Raw genomic sequence first — 18,519 nt, forward strand, 5'->3', positions numbered from 1 at the left:
GGTAAAGATACCTCGAGACAAGTGCTGGGCATAGAAGCCACAGGGCATAAATCTGCAAAGAAGTAAAAAGCTAACCTTTGCAAACAATATGGCTTCTCTCTCACTTACCAACTTTACATTTCCCTGTATGGCCCCGGAAGATGACTGGTTAGCCAGAGACGGGTAAGATTCCTCAAGGGAGGAACAACCTAAGACAGGCACAGTCGCAGGGGGGCCATCAGGTGAGAATTTGGGGATCAACAGAGGTGAGGCTCAGAACCTCACCCCCCCTGCTTTGAGAGAAATCTTCTGCATCCGTGGATGTCTTGCTGCCCTTGTCTAGCCTGGATTAATACTTAGTCCATAGGCACACACCTGATCATCTGATCATCTACATTTGCCTTCTTACAGCACTAAACTATGTTTTCTACCTTTATCTTGCATCTACCTACCACTTCAGCATTTTATTAAAAATAAAAATAATAATAATAATAGGAGAAATGTGGGATCAACATATAAATCAAGTACAAAAATCAAATGAATATTCATATTTGACCTGATGGTTTATAGGTCATATTGCATGATCAAAACCGAAAGTTTCTGTGATGAATGCCCTTGTACTGTTCACCATGTAAGAATTTATTCACTCTGTAAGAATTCGTTCACCATGTAAGAACTTGTTCGTTATGCTTCAGAAGATTGGAGACTGACGAGAATTAGGCTTGAGATGGATTAATGATTGTACATTGAGCATTGACCCCCCTATACTGAATTTTATTGTTGTTAACAACCATTTGATCAATAAATATGAGAGACGCCCTCTCAAAAAAAAAAAAAAAAAAAAAAACCCTATAGCTGATATTATAAAAAAAAAAAAAAAAAAAAAAGAATACTATGAAAACCTATATGCTAACGAGCTGGAAAACCTAGAAGAAATGGACAATTTAGTAGAAAAATACAACCTTCTAAGACTGACAAAGGAAGAAACACAAAATCTAAACAAACCAATTACCAGCAAAGAAATTGAAATGGTAATCAAAAACTACCCAGGAACAAAACCCCAAGACCAGATGGATTTACCTCGGAATTTTATCACACATACAGAGAAGACATAATACACATTCTCCTTAAAGTTTTCCTAATAATAGAAGAGGAGGGAATACTCCCAAACTCATTCTATGAAGCCAACATTACCTCAATACCAAAACCAGGCAAAGACCCCACCAAAAAAGAAAATTACAGACCAATATCAATGATGAACATAGCTGCAAAAATACTCAACAAAATATTAGCAAACCAAATTCAAAAATACATCAAAAGGATCATACACCATGACCAAGTGGGATTCATCCCAGGGATGCAAGGATGGTAACACATTCGAAAATCCATCAACATCATCCACCACATAAACAAAAAGAAAGACAAAAACCACATGATCATCTCCATAGATGCTGAAAAAGCATTCGACAAAATTCAACATCCATTCATGATAAAAACTCTCAGTAAAATGGGAATAGAGGGCAAGTACCTCAGCATAATAAAGGCCATATATGATAAACTCACAGCCAACATTATACTGAACAGCAACAGAAGCTGAAAGCTTTTCCTCTGAGATCAGGAACAAGACAGGGATGCCCACTCCTCCCACTGTTATTCAACATAGTTCTGGAGGTCCTAGCCACAGCAATTAGACAAAACAAAGAAATACAACCAATCCAAATTGGTAAAGAAGTTAAACTATTTGCAGATGACATGATACTGTAAATAAAAAACCCTAGACTCCACTCCAAAACTACTAGAACTGATATTGGAATACAGCAAAGTTGTAGGATATAAAATTAACACACAGAAATCTGTGGCTTTCCTACACACTAACAATGAACTAATAGAAAGAGAAATCAGGAAAACAATTTCACTCACAATTGCATCAAAAAGAATAAAATACCTAGGAATAAACCTAAAAAAGGAAGTGAAAGACTCATACCCTGAAAACTATAAGACACTCTTAAGAGAAATTAAAGAGGACACTGGCAAATGGAAACTCATCCCATGCTCTTGGCTAGGAAGAATTAATATTGTCAAAATGGCCATCCTGCCCAAAGCAATATATAGATTTGATGCAATCCCTATCAATTACCAACAACATTCTTCAACGAACTGGAATAAGTAGTTCAAAAATTCATATGGAACCACAAAAGACCCCGAATAGCCAAAGCAATCCTGAGAAGGAAGAATAAAGCAGGGGGGGATCTCCCTTCGCAACTTCAAGCTCTACTACAAAGCCACAGTAATCAAGACAATTTGGTATGGGCACAAGAAGAGACCCACAGACCAATGGAACAGAACAGAGAGTCCAGATATTAACCCAAATATATACGGTCAATTAATATATGATAAAGGAGCCGTTAATACACAATGGGGAAATGACAGCCTCTTCAACAGGCGGTGTTGGCAAAACTGGACAGCTAAATGTAAGAGAATGAAACTGGATCACTGCCTAACCCCATACACAATAGTAAATTAGAAATGGATCAAAGACCTGAATGTAAGTCATGAAACCACAAAGCTCTTAGAAAAAAACATAGGCAAAAATCTTTTGAACATAAACATGAGCAAGTTCTTCATGAACATATCTCCCTGGGCAAGGGAATCAAAAGCAAAAATGAACAACTGAAAAGCATCTGTATAGCAAAGGATACCATCAGTAGAACAAAAAGACATCCTACAGTACAGGAGAATATATTCACAAATGACAGATCCAATAAAGGGTTAGAATCAAAAATATATAAAGAGCTCATGCACCTCAACAAACAAAAAGCAAATAATCCAATAAAAAAATGGGTAGAGGAGCTGAATAGATACTTCTCCAAAGAAGAAATTCAGATGGCCAACAGGCACATGAAAAGATGCTCATCGCTAATCATCAGTGAAATACAAATTAAAACCACAAAAGATATCACCTCACACGAGTAAGGATGGCCACCATCCAAAAGACAAACAACAACAAATGTTGGTGAGGATGTGGAGAAACGGGAACCCTTCTACACTACTGGTAGGAATGTAAATTAGTTCAACCATTGTGGAAAGCAGTATGGAGGTTCCTCAAAAAACTAAAAATAGAAATACCATTTGACCTAGGAATTCCACTCCTAGGAATATACCCTAAGAATGCAGCAGCCCAGTTTGAAAAAGACATATGCACCTCTATGTTTATCGCAGCACTATTTACAATAGCCAAGAAATGGAAGCAACCTAAGTGTCCATCAGTAGATGAAATGATAAAGAAGATGTGATACATATACACAATGGAATATTATTCAGCCGAAAGAAGAATACATATCCTACCATTTGCAACAACATGGATGGAGCTGGAGAGTATTATGCTCAGTGAAATAAACCAGGCGGAGAAAGACAAGTACCAAATGATTTCACTCATCTGTGGAGTATAAGAACAAAGCAAAAACAGAAGGAACAAAACAGCAGCAGACTCACAGAACCCAAGAATGGACTAACAGTTACGAAAGGGAAAGGGACTGGGGAGAATGGGTGGGAAGGGAGGTATAAGGGGGAAAAAAAGGGCATTACTATTAGCAGACAATATGTAGGGAGCACATGGGGAGGGCTGTATAACACAGAGAAGACAAGTAGTGATTCTATAGCGTCTTACACTGATGGACAGTGACTGTAATGGGGTATGTGGGGGGGGACTTGATGATGGGGGGAGTCAATATGTTGCTCATGTAACTGTAGATTAATAATACCAAGAAAAAAAGGAGTAAATCTGAAGCACAATTATATTGTGTGAGGACCTCAAGTAATCAGAGTCAGGATATAAAACCCATGCCTTTTAAAACAGTGGCCCATTTTCAAACCATAATGGCTTCTAGACATAGTCTAGAATAGGAATGGATCCATTATTTTATTTAACCCTGTTAAGGAAGTAATGAAATACTAAGATTAAATTAACAAAAGGAGAAAGCCTTGATGGGTTTAGGAAATAAATCAAACCCAGCTGCATGATGGAAGTGCTATATTGGAAACAAATGGGAGTAAAGGGACTCAGTGATGCCAGAAAAAGTGGAAGAGGTAGGACCAAATAAACAAGAACACTATGTTTATTGTGGCCACTCAGGACATCGTGTAGAATCTTGCCACTAATGCCTCTACATTTCAGGATCTAGATCCACTTCAGATGATTTTTTTTTAAGAATACCTCTTGAAATTGACTGACAAACACCTTATTAACTTTAGAGACTTAGATTTTCCAGACAGAAGAACCTCCATATTCTACCACTGGGCTGGACAGTCTCCTTTTTACAACTCTTGTACTGCTGTTACATCAAGTTTAGAATTTGTTCAGATATTTTGTGTTTATCAAAATACTTTTATTGAATAGTGTAGTTGAGTTTCATAACCTTCCACTTTGAATATCCACCTCCATGTTATCTGGTCATTTGAGACACTTGAGAATTGAGTAAAGTTCTCAATTTTACAATTGGAAAAAAAAATTCTAGTGCAGTGGATGTTCACAAATGATGAGCCACAAATTTGGAGATGCTCAGCCTGTCTTTCTGGAAATATCCATTGAGCAGATTTGAAATATGTAAGTAAAATATTATTATTCTTTTATTTGAAACTCAACCTCATTCCAAAAGGGATTCTAGTAGCATACAATACAAAGAAATAAAAATAAAAATAAATACATGGGGTATCTACAGTAAGAATTTTTCTAACCCAAGTAAAGACGCTTTTCAGCTTGATATAGTCCCACTTCTTCATTTTTGCTTTTGTTTCCCTTGCCTGGGGAGATATATTCATGAAGAAGTTGCTCATGTTTATGTTCAAAAGATTTTTGTTCATGAAGAAGTTGCTCATGTTTATGTTCAAAAGATTTTTTTCTAACCCAAGTCAATGGTTGGACAGAGAGGAAAATGAGATGGGAAAAATAGGCTGCATCTAAGGTTAATGCCTGAAATTCATAACGTAAGGTTACATATTACTTTCAGAGGTGACTCTCAAATTTGACTCTTAACTTCCAGCAGCCCAGTCAAAGACAGAATGCAATCAGTTGTACAAGCCCACTGTTACTAAGGAAAAAAATTTCCCCCAGGTCCACATAAAGGCACTGTCATATTGAAAAAAAAAAATCCTTTAAAAACATCTCCATATAATCTCTAATATATACACCTCTAATAAATACAGAAAAGAATTAAATAGGGCTACCTCTTACTATAGCCTTTAACATAGATGGAGGGAATAATGCCAAAGCAAATTTTCATAAACATCATGCTATAAATGTCCACAATGATGGGGCACAGGCACACAGCTCTCCCGGATCTGGTTTAAGCTAAAAGTAAAATTTAGAGACAAAGTGATTTGAAAATAAGATTCAAACGAAAGATCAGTACATTCTAACATTATTAAAGGACAAGTTTGATGAGTAAAAGCAAAATAAATCAGTAAATATTTTGAGAAAAAAATGCTGAGATTAGCATAATGAAAACAGGAGAGACTTTATCTTAAGGCTAAGATTCCACTTTTGAAAGAGAATTGGGAAGTTAGATTCAGCCAACGACTTATCTTAAGACAGTCTTAACTGGTTTGTTCCCAATACTTGGGAAATAGCCACTATCTTAGAAAGGAACAAATGGTTTGTCCTACAAAATTACCTAAAGGAGCAGCTATAGACAATGAAATATTGTCTCACTGGAGATAAACGTCATGAGACCACTTGACAAGCCTATGTCCCCTGGCCCTATACCTCATTCCTTAAAGCCTTAAAAGACAGAATCCTTAGCCCTTAACGTGCCCCCTCCTCTCTGAGGTTGCCCACACTCCCCTTTCTTGGAGTGTGTACTTTCAGAAGACGTTTTACTGCTCAGCTTACTACACTTTCTCTCTGTGCTCTTCCAGTGGTGTCTGTCACGTTGCTATTCCATTCCATTTTCCAGACTTAAAGCACAAGACTTCACTCTCTCTGTCCTACTCCAGATAAGCAAGTCAACTTGCCTTGATCTACCATGACTCTAACCCATTCCCCCCTTAGAATGTATTCAAATAAAACTTTCATTCTGCTTCACTACCGTGTCTCTGCCCTTCAATTCTTTGTTGTGGGAAGGACAAGATACGAGAACAAACTCATCACCCCAACAGAACCAGCTATCAGCGGCCCTCCTATTGACTCTGCTGGTAACTGAGGCAGCAGCAACTGCCACCACCTGGGCTGATTCACGGATGCTGCTGCAGCAGTGCATGTCCCACACTTCAACCAGATTACAAAAAAGAAAGGTTCAAGGAAGCCAAAGGAAGGGCTCAGAAGCTCCTGGCTGGCCGGAAGGGTGTGCAGCTGCCCAGAGGGCGAGGCTAGGAGAGCCCTGGGCTCCTACTGGACACAGGACTGCCCAGGTCAGAAGGTAATCTACTGACTTCCAGGACTGTAGAATCACTACTGCTGAACAGAAAGGGACAGACACAGGTGAGAAATGACAGAGAGTGATGAAGTCCGAGGGCAGTAAGTCAGAGCCAGGGTTTACACTCATCAGAGATACATCAACCGTTCTCCTTCCCTTCAGTGTAGTAGTTCTGTGGACTAAGTGGGTGGAAGATGTACTGCATCAGGTATATTAATATTTATCATTGTTTAGGCTTCAGAATGTGTTTGTCTCATATTTGATTGTAGGCATCTGACCTACTGAAAAATGATTGCCCTATATCAGCTGAGCTCTGTGAAACCCCAGGCTGCCCTGGAGTGTATCTCACATTAAGAGTCCTGGTATACTGGAAACGTCACAAAAAAATTGCAGATTATTTCCCATCAACTTAGTTAATTTAAAAAATTCACCCTACTGGTCAAAACTGTTTGCCTCTAAGATAAAAAAATTTTTAATGTGAAAATGGGCAACCTGCCAAATGCACAGGCTCCTTCAACTTCCAAAGTTTTTTTTTTCATTTCCTTATTTTTGCATCGGAGTTTTCAATCCTACAAGCAAGTACTGTATATGCAAGCAACCAAATCAGATTAGCTCATTTGACAGCTTCTCCAGTCCAGGAGCTGCTCCTTGATTCCTTTTCAGAGGAGGCGGCATCATTCGGCTCCCAGGGCAGGAGGTGCTCAGGAGGGAGTTCAGAAGTCCCTGCAAAGACCAAACACACCTGAGAAGGCCCCAGCAGCCCCGTCACCAACCTTTTTTTGAGGTTTAAAAGATATTCCACTCTGTCTTAAGCCAGGGTCACCAATACACCACAGGCCATGGTCAGCCTGTTTTGTAAATAAAGTTTTACTGAACACAGGCACTGCCCATTCCTTTATAATTACTGCCTATGGCTACTTTCTGGTTAGAGGACGGAACTGGAGGGTTGAGACAGAGATATTCTCACAAGACTATTATGAGAATTAAACTAGTTAAAGTACGTGTTATCCAGCCCCTAAGGGAAAGTTTGCCAACTCCTGTTCTAAGCCATTAGGGTTAAATGATCAAGGCCAGTGGATTCTCTTTAAATTGCTTTAAAAACGTAGCAGTAAGTGCACAGAATCGCCTCCTCTCTCTTCCCCAACCCCCAATATAAACATCATACTTTCCCTAGTTCTGGAAGGGGGCAGTTATAAAGAAAAATCCTTAACAGCATGGTGACCATAGTTAATAATACTGTACTTCATATTTGAAGTTGCTAAGAGAGTAGATCTTAGAATAAAAAAAAGAACCCGGTTGAGTCTTTCCCTTACCTGATCGTAGACTGCAGCCCCAGCCTCCTAACCTGATGGCCCTTTATCTGGGATGAAATCCCTTTTGCCAGCAGAAGCCTGAGGGATTGGAGGTTCAAATCTAAATTCCCCACTGTAACAATGTGAGGGGACAGATGTCAGGAAGACTCCTTGTGGTCATTCTGCATTATATACAGATAGTGAATCATTATGTGGTACACCTGAAAGTAATTGTCAATTTTACCACAAAAAAAAAATTTTAATAAAGAACTTTTAAAATTAATGTACACATTTAATGTTATGTAGTGGAAATACCAGAACATGAGATGCTAAGTGAAAATGAAGAACCAAATTTCGTTGTGTTTTTTCCAGCACTTGGAATTTCTGAAGAAAGGCTGCTTCCCACAGGGACACCTACATCTTGGCAGGAGCTCCCAAATTTTCCTCTGGTTCAAGAGTTGGCAAACAGCAGTGCACAGACTAAATCCAGCCAGACACCTGTTTCTGTACACTGCCTGAAAGCTCAGTGTTTACATTTTTAATGGCTGAAAAAAAACCAAAGGACTAATATTTCATAACACATGAAAAGCACATAGAATCCAAACTTTTGTGTCCATAAATAAAGTTTTATTGGGACACAACCATGTCCACTGAGCATCTGTGACACAGCTGTCTACCAGCACGGAGCAGGCATCCCAGAGGGTGTAGAAGATGCTCCAGGGGGCTGGGGAAGAAACCCCTGTAAGTTGCATGCAAAAAATAGGAAAGCAACTGTTTTAATGATATAAATTATTACATATATTAATTTAAATACATATTATGTGTATGTGAATTACACTAATTATATTATACTGGCACAAAATACTAACACTGTAACAACAGTAGAAACTGACTCTGCATCCTAAGTCCCTCTGTTGAGGGCCACATGTCACCACCCCTCTGGGGAGCCTGAGGCACCCTTTGGCCTTCAGCATGAGCAGAATGAGGTCGAAGGACAAATTTTAACTAACCTAAATCTTATAGAGGATATGAAACTTTAAACGATCTACAAAAGCACAAATTAAGGTTATAGTAATAAATGCACAAGTGAACAGAAGCCCGTGGTTGAGAAGGCACACGTTTCTCATCCTGAGTCAGCTTTGCTCATATAAGGCATGTCATGAACTAAAATCTATGATGATGAAATCAGATCTAACAAGAAACAGGCCAAAAAAGACTCATCATTTAAGGAGTATTTGAAATGGGGTTTTTACCTCCACTGTGATTAACAATGAACCCAGCCCGATGTGTATATTGGGCCTTGAGACACGAGACAATAGCAGCACATATATATAATTTTAAAGAGGTAATTTATAAGGGGAATGCTAACAATGTTTGAAAATCGAGATATAACTGACATATAACACTATTAGTTTCAGATGATAAAATGTTTTTTTACTAATGAGAATGATCAAAAAAGTTCAAGAACCACAACAAACTAAAAGGTCTACCACTATAATTGTAGTATATGGTACTTTTACATATATTTCCTTCCTGTCAGGCACATTTTTAATCTTCAAAATCATAGCTAGGGTAAGTTCTATTAATATAGCCCTGAAGGGTTTTAAAGAAAAATAAGATCAAAATATACATATCTGAGAAGCCATGCATCTTTCTTTTTTGGAAAGTGTAGGAAATTTCGGTATGAAGCCAAGTAGGCTCTGGGAATTTAGTAGACACATCTTAACCTTCAAGCCAAGTCTCTCTTTTTAATGCAATTTCATCAATAACTTGAAAAGTTAAGAAAGGAAAATGTTCAGTCTGAGAACATTTTCGGGGGGCAAATGAATTACACTTTTCTAAGATGAAAGCAAAGCATATCAAGACCATTCCTTCTAATTTTGCAAAGTTTCAGATAAAAAAAGTTTTTCTTCCCCCCTAAAAGAAGTGCTTTTTTTCCCCTTATCCCAAGTATGGATGCTATTTCTCACATTAGGTCACTAAAAAAAGAAATATTTTCCTAAGGCAACTTTTTTTTTAACAAAGAAAACAAATAATAACAGTAATACAATTGAATTAAAGTCCAGGGCACTGGGCCTCTCATTCCTTGTCCCTGCCTCCCTACCTCCCCACCAGGCTGGGTATTTCAGGGACCATACTACCCTCTAGCTCGCTTTCCTTAAGCACTGGTCTGGGACCCTGCTTCCTGCTCTGCAAGGCCTGCTTGAAGTAATACCCCATCCTTCCACCTCTTTCCAAGGAGGCAGCTTTTCCAGGATTGGTCCTTCTACCCATTGTGCTTCGGATGCAGAAAGCCCACCTGCACGTTCACAGCATTTTCAATAAGGCCAGCAAGTTGCCACCCTGCTCAGGGAAGGTGGCCTCAGAAACGGACTGAATGAAGGAAGCCATTCAACATCAGGCCCAACATCATCAACTCTCCTCAACGTTGTTTCTGTGCCACCCCTCAAAAACCATCATAAATGCAAAATCTTCATATCCCTAATCAATAAGTGGATGGCAGATGGAATCCTTCGCTCCCAGTGACAATGTCCTTGCAATGTGACACTGCATAGCACCCTTTCCTCTTATCCTTGGACATTCATATTTGAGCAAAACTGATGAAAACAATGTGATATCCTCACCCTAGTGACATAAAATACGTCTTGAAGAGCTAACCTGTTTTCTTTAAACTTGCTAACAATTCAATGTCTTTTTGACCACTGACGCCTTGAAAATTGAGTTCTGGCCTAACAGCAAGTCTTAGCAAGTTCCTGGTTTCCATTTACAATAAAACAAAATTCTTCTTTCCAATTGCATGAGTTTAACTTAATCTTCTATAACACAAGTAGAAGTGAGGATGCCCTAGGGGATCCCCCAAGAACCCTCAAGAGATTCCACTGCTTCCCAGGGGGGAAAATTCAGAAATATACTAAAAGTGCCTAAACATAAGTCAATCTGATGGCCATAAGCCAAACACAAATTCACTCTAGAGCCTCTAGAGGGGTCAGTATTGTTGGACATCCTGACAGTGTGCCCCTAGGCATAATTTTTTGCATAATTTTGGGCTGTAAGGCCTTGGAGACCCCAAACCAGTCAAATGAAACCTCAAACTGCAAACACTATACGAGACTGGTTATGCAGATTTGAAATGGGACATCTGGAAATCACGAGCAACACCATGGTATTCCGATTCCTAAATTCTTCCAAAAAGAATATTCATCAAAATTAAGTTTCTCCTATCTTGTTTAACCAAAAAAAAAAAAAAAAAAAATCCTAAAACTGTTAAATAGGGTGTGAAATGTAAAGAGTATGCATTTTTACTAAAGAAGAGCAAAAGTTCTGCGGTTCCCCCACACTGCCAACAGTGGGAAATACACGGATAGGGGGGCGGACCTGGAGCATCCCCGACACGGGCTCCAGGTGCGCCCCGGCGGCACGCGGCCAAGATCCGGTCACCTGTCGGGCCGCGCCCGCTGCCAACGTGGGCGCCCGAGGCGGAGCGGAGGCCGAGGTGAGCGGCGCGCTGCGATCCTCGCTGCCCTCAGGCCCATCCCGCCCGCAGGACGGGCACTCGTGCCACTTCGGCGGTGCACGCTTTTGACTGTGGATGCCGAGGCGCGTGACAAGGCTAAGAACACAAAGAGAAGCCCGCTTCGCCCCAGACGGGCCTCCCAGGGGAAGGGAATCCTCGCGTTGGCCCCGGGGCGGAGGCTGGGGCGCGGGGAGGCGCAGAGCCGGTCCCTAGCCGACGCCGGGAAAGACTGTGGCCGGGCGCCAGCCGGGAGGGGCGTGGCCTCCGCAGACCGCCGCGGGGTCCCTGGGCGCGGGCCCCGGACCGGGGAGAACCGACCACACGCAGTGCGGCCGGGCGGCCGACGCGCACGCGGTGGGCACGCGCGCTGCACTCACCTCCAGCCGCGGCTCGGGCGGCCGCTCGGCGCTGAGGGCCTGTCTCCCCGGTGTCCCCCTCCGCTTTCCCGCCTCCGCTGCCGCCGGCCTTGCGTCGCGCCCGGCTCCACCGCCTGTCCAGCCTCCACAGCGCGAGGCCCCCGCCCCCGGGCGGTGCCGGCCGCGAGGGCGGAGGCGGTGCCGCGCTCGCGCGCGCGCGCGAGGAGACCCACAGGGGCCGAGCGCAGACGCCAGTCCCACGGTGTGCGCGCCCGGCCCCCGGCCGCCCCTCGGCGGAGCCCGGAAACCACCGCTGTCGCGTCCCCTCCAGGCCGCCAGGCCCCTGGCGCTCCTTCGGGACGCAGCTCTGACAGAAGGAGAGGCGCGTTATGCTTCCCGAGGGGGCGCGTGGGTGGGAGCCTGTGGCGGGGCAAAGGGGCCGCGACAGACCACCCAGCCCCACCCCCGACGCGGTCCGGAGGGAATTTTCCTGGACGCAGCCCAGCCGCACTCAGCGCCACGCACCTTGCGCTGGCGCGATCCTCCTGACCCGCTCCAGGGCGGGAATGCCCAGAAGAGAGGAATTAAAGTATTTAGGGGGTCGGTGCTCACAGATGAGGTATTTTTCCTCCACCAACCCTTTCCAGTTGGTCATAATCTTCCATGGCAGCTAAATCTCAAGCCTTTATGTTTGGGGCTGTGACCCTCTGAGTCTTTGCAACAGATGATTCCTGGGCACTTCGCAAATGGGACCTTCCGGGACTAAGGACGAAGCCCGGATCTGTGTCTTAAGCAGCATCCAGTGGTCCCTGAGCACGTGGAAGTTTGGGAAGCGCCCTTAGGCCGTATGTCCCAGAGGATGCCTCCAAACAAACTAACGACCTACAGGGTGACCATACTAGAAAATTCTAAAGCAATGTTTCTTCACCCTGACAGCCCAATATTCTTGTTACTATTGACTGCCACCCTGTTCCACCAAGACCTCCAAAGCCAAGGGAGTGTTGGACATCAGCTCTGGCTTTTCTGACGACTTGCATCACTTCCCTCTTACGGTCTAGTGACCTTAGGTGGCCACCATCAGGATCTTCACAAGGGTACAACAGATTCACTTTATTGCTCCTCTAGCTCTCCTAGTTCTGTTTTGCCATCTTAGACAGTGGACAGTAACTTCCATCTCATTTGTCTTTAAGTAGGTTTCTGTTAATGTCTCTCATTCATCAGCAACTAATTGAGCCATTGATTCTGTTTGGTTTTTTTTTCCCCGTTTTACTGAGAGATGATTGACATACATCACTATAAATTTTAAGGTATATAGCATGATGATTTAATTTACATACATTGTGAAATGATTACCTGGTAGGTTCAGGTAACATCCATCTTCTCATATAGATGCAATAAAAAAAGCAAAAAGTAAAAAAAATTTTCTCCTTGTGGTGAGATCACCTAGGATCCACTCTCTTAACTTTCCTATATGTTGTACAGCAGTGTTAACTAGTCATCATGCTATATGTACATTCCCACTGCTTATTTATCTTTATGGAATAGGTCCATATGTATAGGTGCTGGGACACCTAGTTAAATTAACTACATCTTTGCTGAGGGGCAATCAGTCCTTTTTAAGTTTCATGAGATTCTTTATGACAAAGCTTAGAATTTTTAAGATGCAACATATATAATTGGATTTATATTCCTTATAAAAGAAAATATATCAATATGCTCCTCTCTTTCCTCTTCCCACCCAGAATATTTAACCTAATCAGTTGCTGGCCCTAAGAATTCCCTTGGAGAGATTTTTGGTTATAGTGGGCATTCATGGTGTTGGCCTGTTGGGCATTATTTCCCTCATTTGCTAGGGACACCTGATTTTCACACAGGAATCTCTACCCTGTTCTCCAAAGGATACAGCGTGGCAGGCCCATCAGTCAAAATGATGTTCTCTCCAGCTCAAGGCATGGAACTTGTGTTGGGTATCTATTTGCTGCCCCAACAAAATGTCACAGACCTCATGACTTAAAACAACAGAAATGTGATATCCCACAGTTCTGTAGGTCAGAAGGCTCGCTGAGCTGAAACGGAAGTGCCAACAGGGCCGCACTCCTTTCCAGAGGAACTAGAGGCGATCCCTTCCATTGGCTTTTCTGGCCTGTAGAGGCTGCCTGCATCCCTTGGTGCATGACCCCCACTGCCTCCATCTCCAAAACAGTAACCCCTTTCTGATCCTGCTTCCACAATCACGTCTCCATGATCCAGTTCGAAAAGGTACTCCACTTCTAAGGACCCTGTGATTACACTGATCCCACCCAAATAATTCAACATAATGATCTTCCTACCACAAGGTCCTTAACTTAATCACATCTGTAAAGTCCCTTTTGCCACATCAGCTAATATTCTCAGGTTAAGACCAGATGTCTTTGGGGGCCGTCATTCTGTCTACACAGACTCCTAACCTCAGCTGAGCCACCACATTCTGTTCCTGGAATAAACAGTGTGATGACCCAGAGACTGAAAACCATTGATGTGAGCATGTCTCAGTCATAGCACCATAGTCATTCTTGCCACAGAAATCTGTTGGGCTGTTTCCTGTGCTTCCCAAAGCCTGACTCCAGTTTATTCTGCAATTCTGAGACTTTCTCCAATAGCTTGAAATTTGCTAGAACTAAATGTAACACATGGTAGAACAACAGTGCAGAAGAGGTCAAAGTTCTTGGTTGCAAACAACAGAAACAGCCTCTATCAGTCTTATTCAAAGGGGAATTGATTGGACAAATGTCAGGGTCTCACAGAATCAGTGGTAAGAACCACTAGAATCATACTGATTGATCAATCAGTTGGAACACCCAGGTGCTTCAGAGGGCTAGGAAGCAGAAAGCACTGGCAAAGTGACCCAGCAGAAAGATTGAGTGTAACACAGATGCCATACTGCTGTATCTTTAAGAAACAGGACCTCCCACTGACCCATGTCCTTGAAACACTTGTTCAACCATCAGAGTGTCTGGCGGCAGCTACCAGTTGGAGGGATATAATGCTATGCCAATCCCCCAGGCTTGCAGGGACACCTCCACTGGTTTCTGTAGCGGGATGTGGCCACTAGTTCTCTCCAAGCCTATACACCATCAGATATTGCCTAAAAGGCAGATTGAGATGCCTATAAAAAGAGGAGATAGGATGCCATCAGGCAAAAAAACTAGCAAATCTCCTCAGATATCCCAAGAGAGATTCAAAAAAGCTATGGAGAAGGAAGAAATATCACTGTAGGAAAACCAGGAGTAACTATAGAAAGTAGACATAAAACAGAGCTGTCCTATAGAAATAGAATTCAAGCTATGTATATAATTTTAAAATTTCAAGAAATTTCTACTTTAAAAAATGTAATAAGAAATTTTGTTTTACTTTAAAAAATAAATAAAGAAGACTGCTCAAATTCCTTGCCTTCTTTTAAAAGCTGGTTGCTTCTCTTCTTCATAGTGTCTACTTGCTTTCCAAAGTTGAAGCAACAACTGTGGTAGTTAAATATCCAGAAGGAACAAAATGGAAGGAAACGGTGGAGTGGCATCTTCAAAGGGCAGGAAGAAAAGAACTTCTAGCCTGGAAGTCTGTGTCCAGGGAAAATATCCTTCAAACACAAAACTGAGGTACAGGCATGTTTTGATAAACAAAAAATATTAGAAAATGAATTGCCAGGATACCCATTTTAAAGGATAAATTAAAGATAGTCCTGCAAGCAGAAGTAAACTAAAGCCAGATTGAAACTTCCAGATGTGGAAGAAATGAAGAGCAATAGAAAAGGTGAATATAGGCAAATCTAAATGAATATTAATTGTATAAGACTTTATAAAATTATGTCTTGTGGGGCTACACACACACACACACACACACACACACACACACACATGTACACATATATACATGTATGTGTGTGGTCACTAAGTTCAGACCTGGGCAGGAGGCCCCCTTCTCTGTCTCTGAGCTCTTCACTCTAGCTTCTTTCACCTATGCAAGAAGTAAGACCTGAGGCTCCGTTTTGTGTTCCTTGTTTCTAACGTGTTCCTGGTTCCTGGTTCCTGACTGAACAGGAGAAGTGTATCCAGTATTGTCCTTATAGGGAGAAGACAACGAGAGCCTGGGTCTGGTCCCTTGGACTTGGACCCCTTGCTGTAGTCTGTGATGCATAGCTTTCTGTTAATGCTTTCGGTGTCCTGCATCCTTGACCTGTAGGCTGGAAAGCAATCTCATTTTGGGTTCAGTGAGCTTCTCTAGCAATCAAACCCTGTTTAACTGCCACTGGCATTGCAATAACATTACTTTAATAACCAAAACTGAAAATGACCCAAATGTTCATTAGCAGCAGAATGGATAAATACATCAGGCTGTTTTCATATAATTGAATCCTTAACAGCAATGAAAATAATTCATGCTCCCCACAGAACACAGATGAATCTCACAGACAAAATGCTAAATTTACATTTGTATAGAAGAGTGCAAAAATAGACAAAACTCACCTGTGATAAGTACTGTCCACCTTTGGAGGGGAGGGATGCCATAATGTTTAGAAGGCATGAGAGGCAGAGGGGTTTGCTGGCAGTGTTCTATTCCATGACCCAGGTGGTGGTTCCATGGTTATGTTCAGTTTGTTATAATACATCAAGCTTGTGATTTTTCTGGATGATATGATATATTTTTAAAAATGCATTATATTAAAACCCAAAACAAACACCAGATGAGCCCACAATACTATTTTAAAAAAGACAGAGGAAAACGCTTCCTTGGTGACCTTTGTAACTAGGCCATCAACTCCTTAATCTTCAAATTGGCAACTAAAGAGGGAAACTTAAAAAATTAACCACGTTTTCTGTACAGACTGTATTTTGGTGTAATCCAATAGCCCTACTTGAGGAGGGAAAGGGTTTTATAAATAAAGTATTCCCAGTTAATAAAGATAGAATTAACAACAGCATTAGGAAGTTATCGATGAGCAAACCTTGATGAAAATGATTAATACAGGCAAAGATCATTGTATTAGTTCTCTGTTGCTGCTTAACACATTACCCCAAAATGTAGCATCTTAAAACAACAAACATGTATTACCTCTCCATTTCTGTGGGTCATGCGTCTGGGCCTGACCTACCTAGGTGCCCCTGGCTCAGAAGCTCCCTCTAGGTTGTACCCCCGGGGGCATCTGGAGCTACAGTCATCTCACAACTTGACGAGTAGGATCTGCTTCCAGGCCCACTCATGTGGCTGTTGGCAGATCTCGGATCCTTGCTGGCTGCTGGCGAGCCATGTGAGTTACTACCACGTGGACGCCTCCATAAGGCATCTCACAAGATGGCAGCTGGCTTCCCTACTAGCTAGCAAGTGAGTAAGAGCTAGAGAGGAGTCCAAGACAGAATTCACAGGTTTTCTGTAACTTAATCTTGAAGTGACCTCCCGTCAGCCTCCCATCATGCCATCATCAAGCAAGTAGGAATAGAGTTTTGAGACAGCAAGTGGATTATGAATATAGGTAAACAGATGGTAGCAAGAAATTATGGCTAATTTTTCTTGGTATACTAATGACATCATGGTTCTGAAAGAAAATGTCCATGTTTTTCTGAGATGCACACCAAAACATGTAAGGATAATACTTGAGACATGAAGCCCAAGATTTGCTTTAAAGTCTTGGGCTTCAGAAGACAACGGCAAACACAAACAAAAGGAATAGATGAAATAAATGTAGTAAAATCTTAGTAAGTGTTGAATCTAGATGGTGGGTATATGCATGTTCATTATACAATTTTATTATTTCTATGAATGTTTAAGCATTTCCACAATAAAAATGGGAAAAAAGATGTCAGGACTAGATGTAATCTTATAACTGAGTTCTAGCTAGATTTTAAATAATACATATTTCTAATATTATTTAAATAGAGCTGTCCTCAATAAAAGATGGAAACTGCCCAATCTGTCTTACAAAGGTAGGATAACTTTTTTTTCATTCTATCTATAAAAAATTTATTTTATGTATTTTTTTCTTAAAATATCATTGATATACAATCTTATATTCATTCCAAATATACAACACAGTGGTTCAACAGTTATGCCTATTATTAAATCCTCACCCTGACTAGTGCAGTTACTATCTGTCAACACTGGAAGATGTTACAGAGTCACTGGCTATATTCTTCATGCTGTACTGCCATCCCCATGACCAACTTATGTTAAGAAGGGTAGCACAACTTTTAAAACATTTTTGAATCACAACATACACGAATAAAAGTTTACAGTTTTAAGTCACTGAAGGAATTTGTGCTTTCTCAACACACTTGGGTGCCCTGGTTCAGATAAAAATCCAGCATATCACAAACATCCAGAAATCTCCATCATGCCCATTTCTAGATGGTATCTGCTAAAGATATCCACTATGCTGACACCAAAATCTGTTTCTTATTTAAAAACACTGCAAAAATTATAAAATGATTTCACTCTATAGGGGCAAATTTTCTGAATATTAGGAAATAAAATCCAGAAACATATATGTAGGATCTCCATAATCATACACAGTATTATTCATAATTCAATTGCTCACTATTATTTCTTGCACTCCCTCTGGGTTCTTGCTTAAGTACATACTTTGCTAGCAGTAGAGCATAATTTTTCAGTAAGTGTGTAAACAATTTAGGCTCTTGTATGTTTTTAAATGTATTTATTTTAACCCTACTCTTTAAAGAGAGTCTGGCTTGGTAGTGAATTCCAAATTGACAGTTGTTTTCCCTCAGCATTTTGAGTCCACGACACACACCACTGCCTTCTGACATCTATTGTTAATGAAAGTTCTACTTGTCGATTTGTCATTTCTTTGTATGTAATCCATTTTCTCTATTCTGTACATATATTTTCTGTAATTATATATTTCTTTGTTTAATGCTTTTACAGTTATGTTATGGTGTTTCTAGGTAAAGATTTATTTTTATTTTCTTGCTAATCATTCA

At 41.2% G+C, this 18,519-nt stretch overlaps 1 long non-coding RNA gene across 1 annotated transcript; it reads right to left on the reverse strand.

Moving 5' to 3' along the window:
- Window positions 1–377: 377 nt before the first annotated feature.
- LOC140847718 (uncharacterized) lies at window positions 378–11,728 on the reverse strand. The gene is made up of 3 exons (XR_012127775.1): window positions 11,573–11,728; window positions 7,703–7,814; window positions 378–7,112 (listed from the first exon to the last, which is right to left on the reverse strand). It is a non-coding gene; the product is annotated as an uncharacterized lncRNA (long non-coding RNA).
- Between the last annotated feature and the right edge of the window lie 6,791 nt (window positions 11,729–18,519).

Source organism: Manis javanica, chromosome 2, assembly GCF_040802235.1.
Source record: "Manis javanica isolate MJ-LG chromosome 2, MJ_LKY, whole genome shotgun sequence".
NCBI lineage: Eukaryota > Metazoa > Chordata > Mammalia > Pholidota > Manidae > Manis > Manis javanica.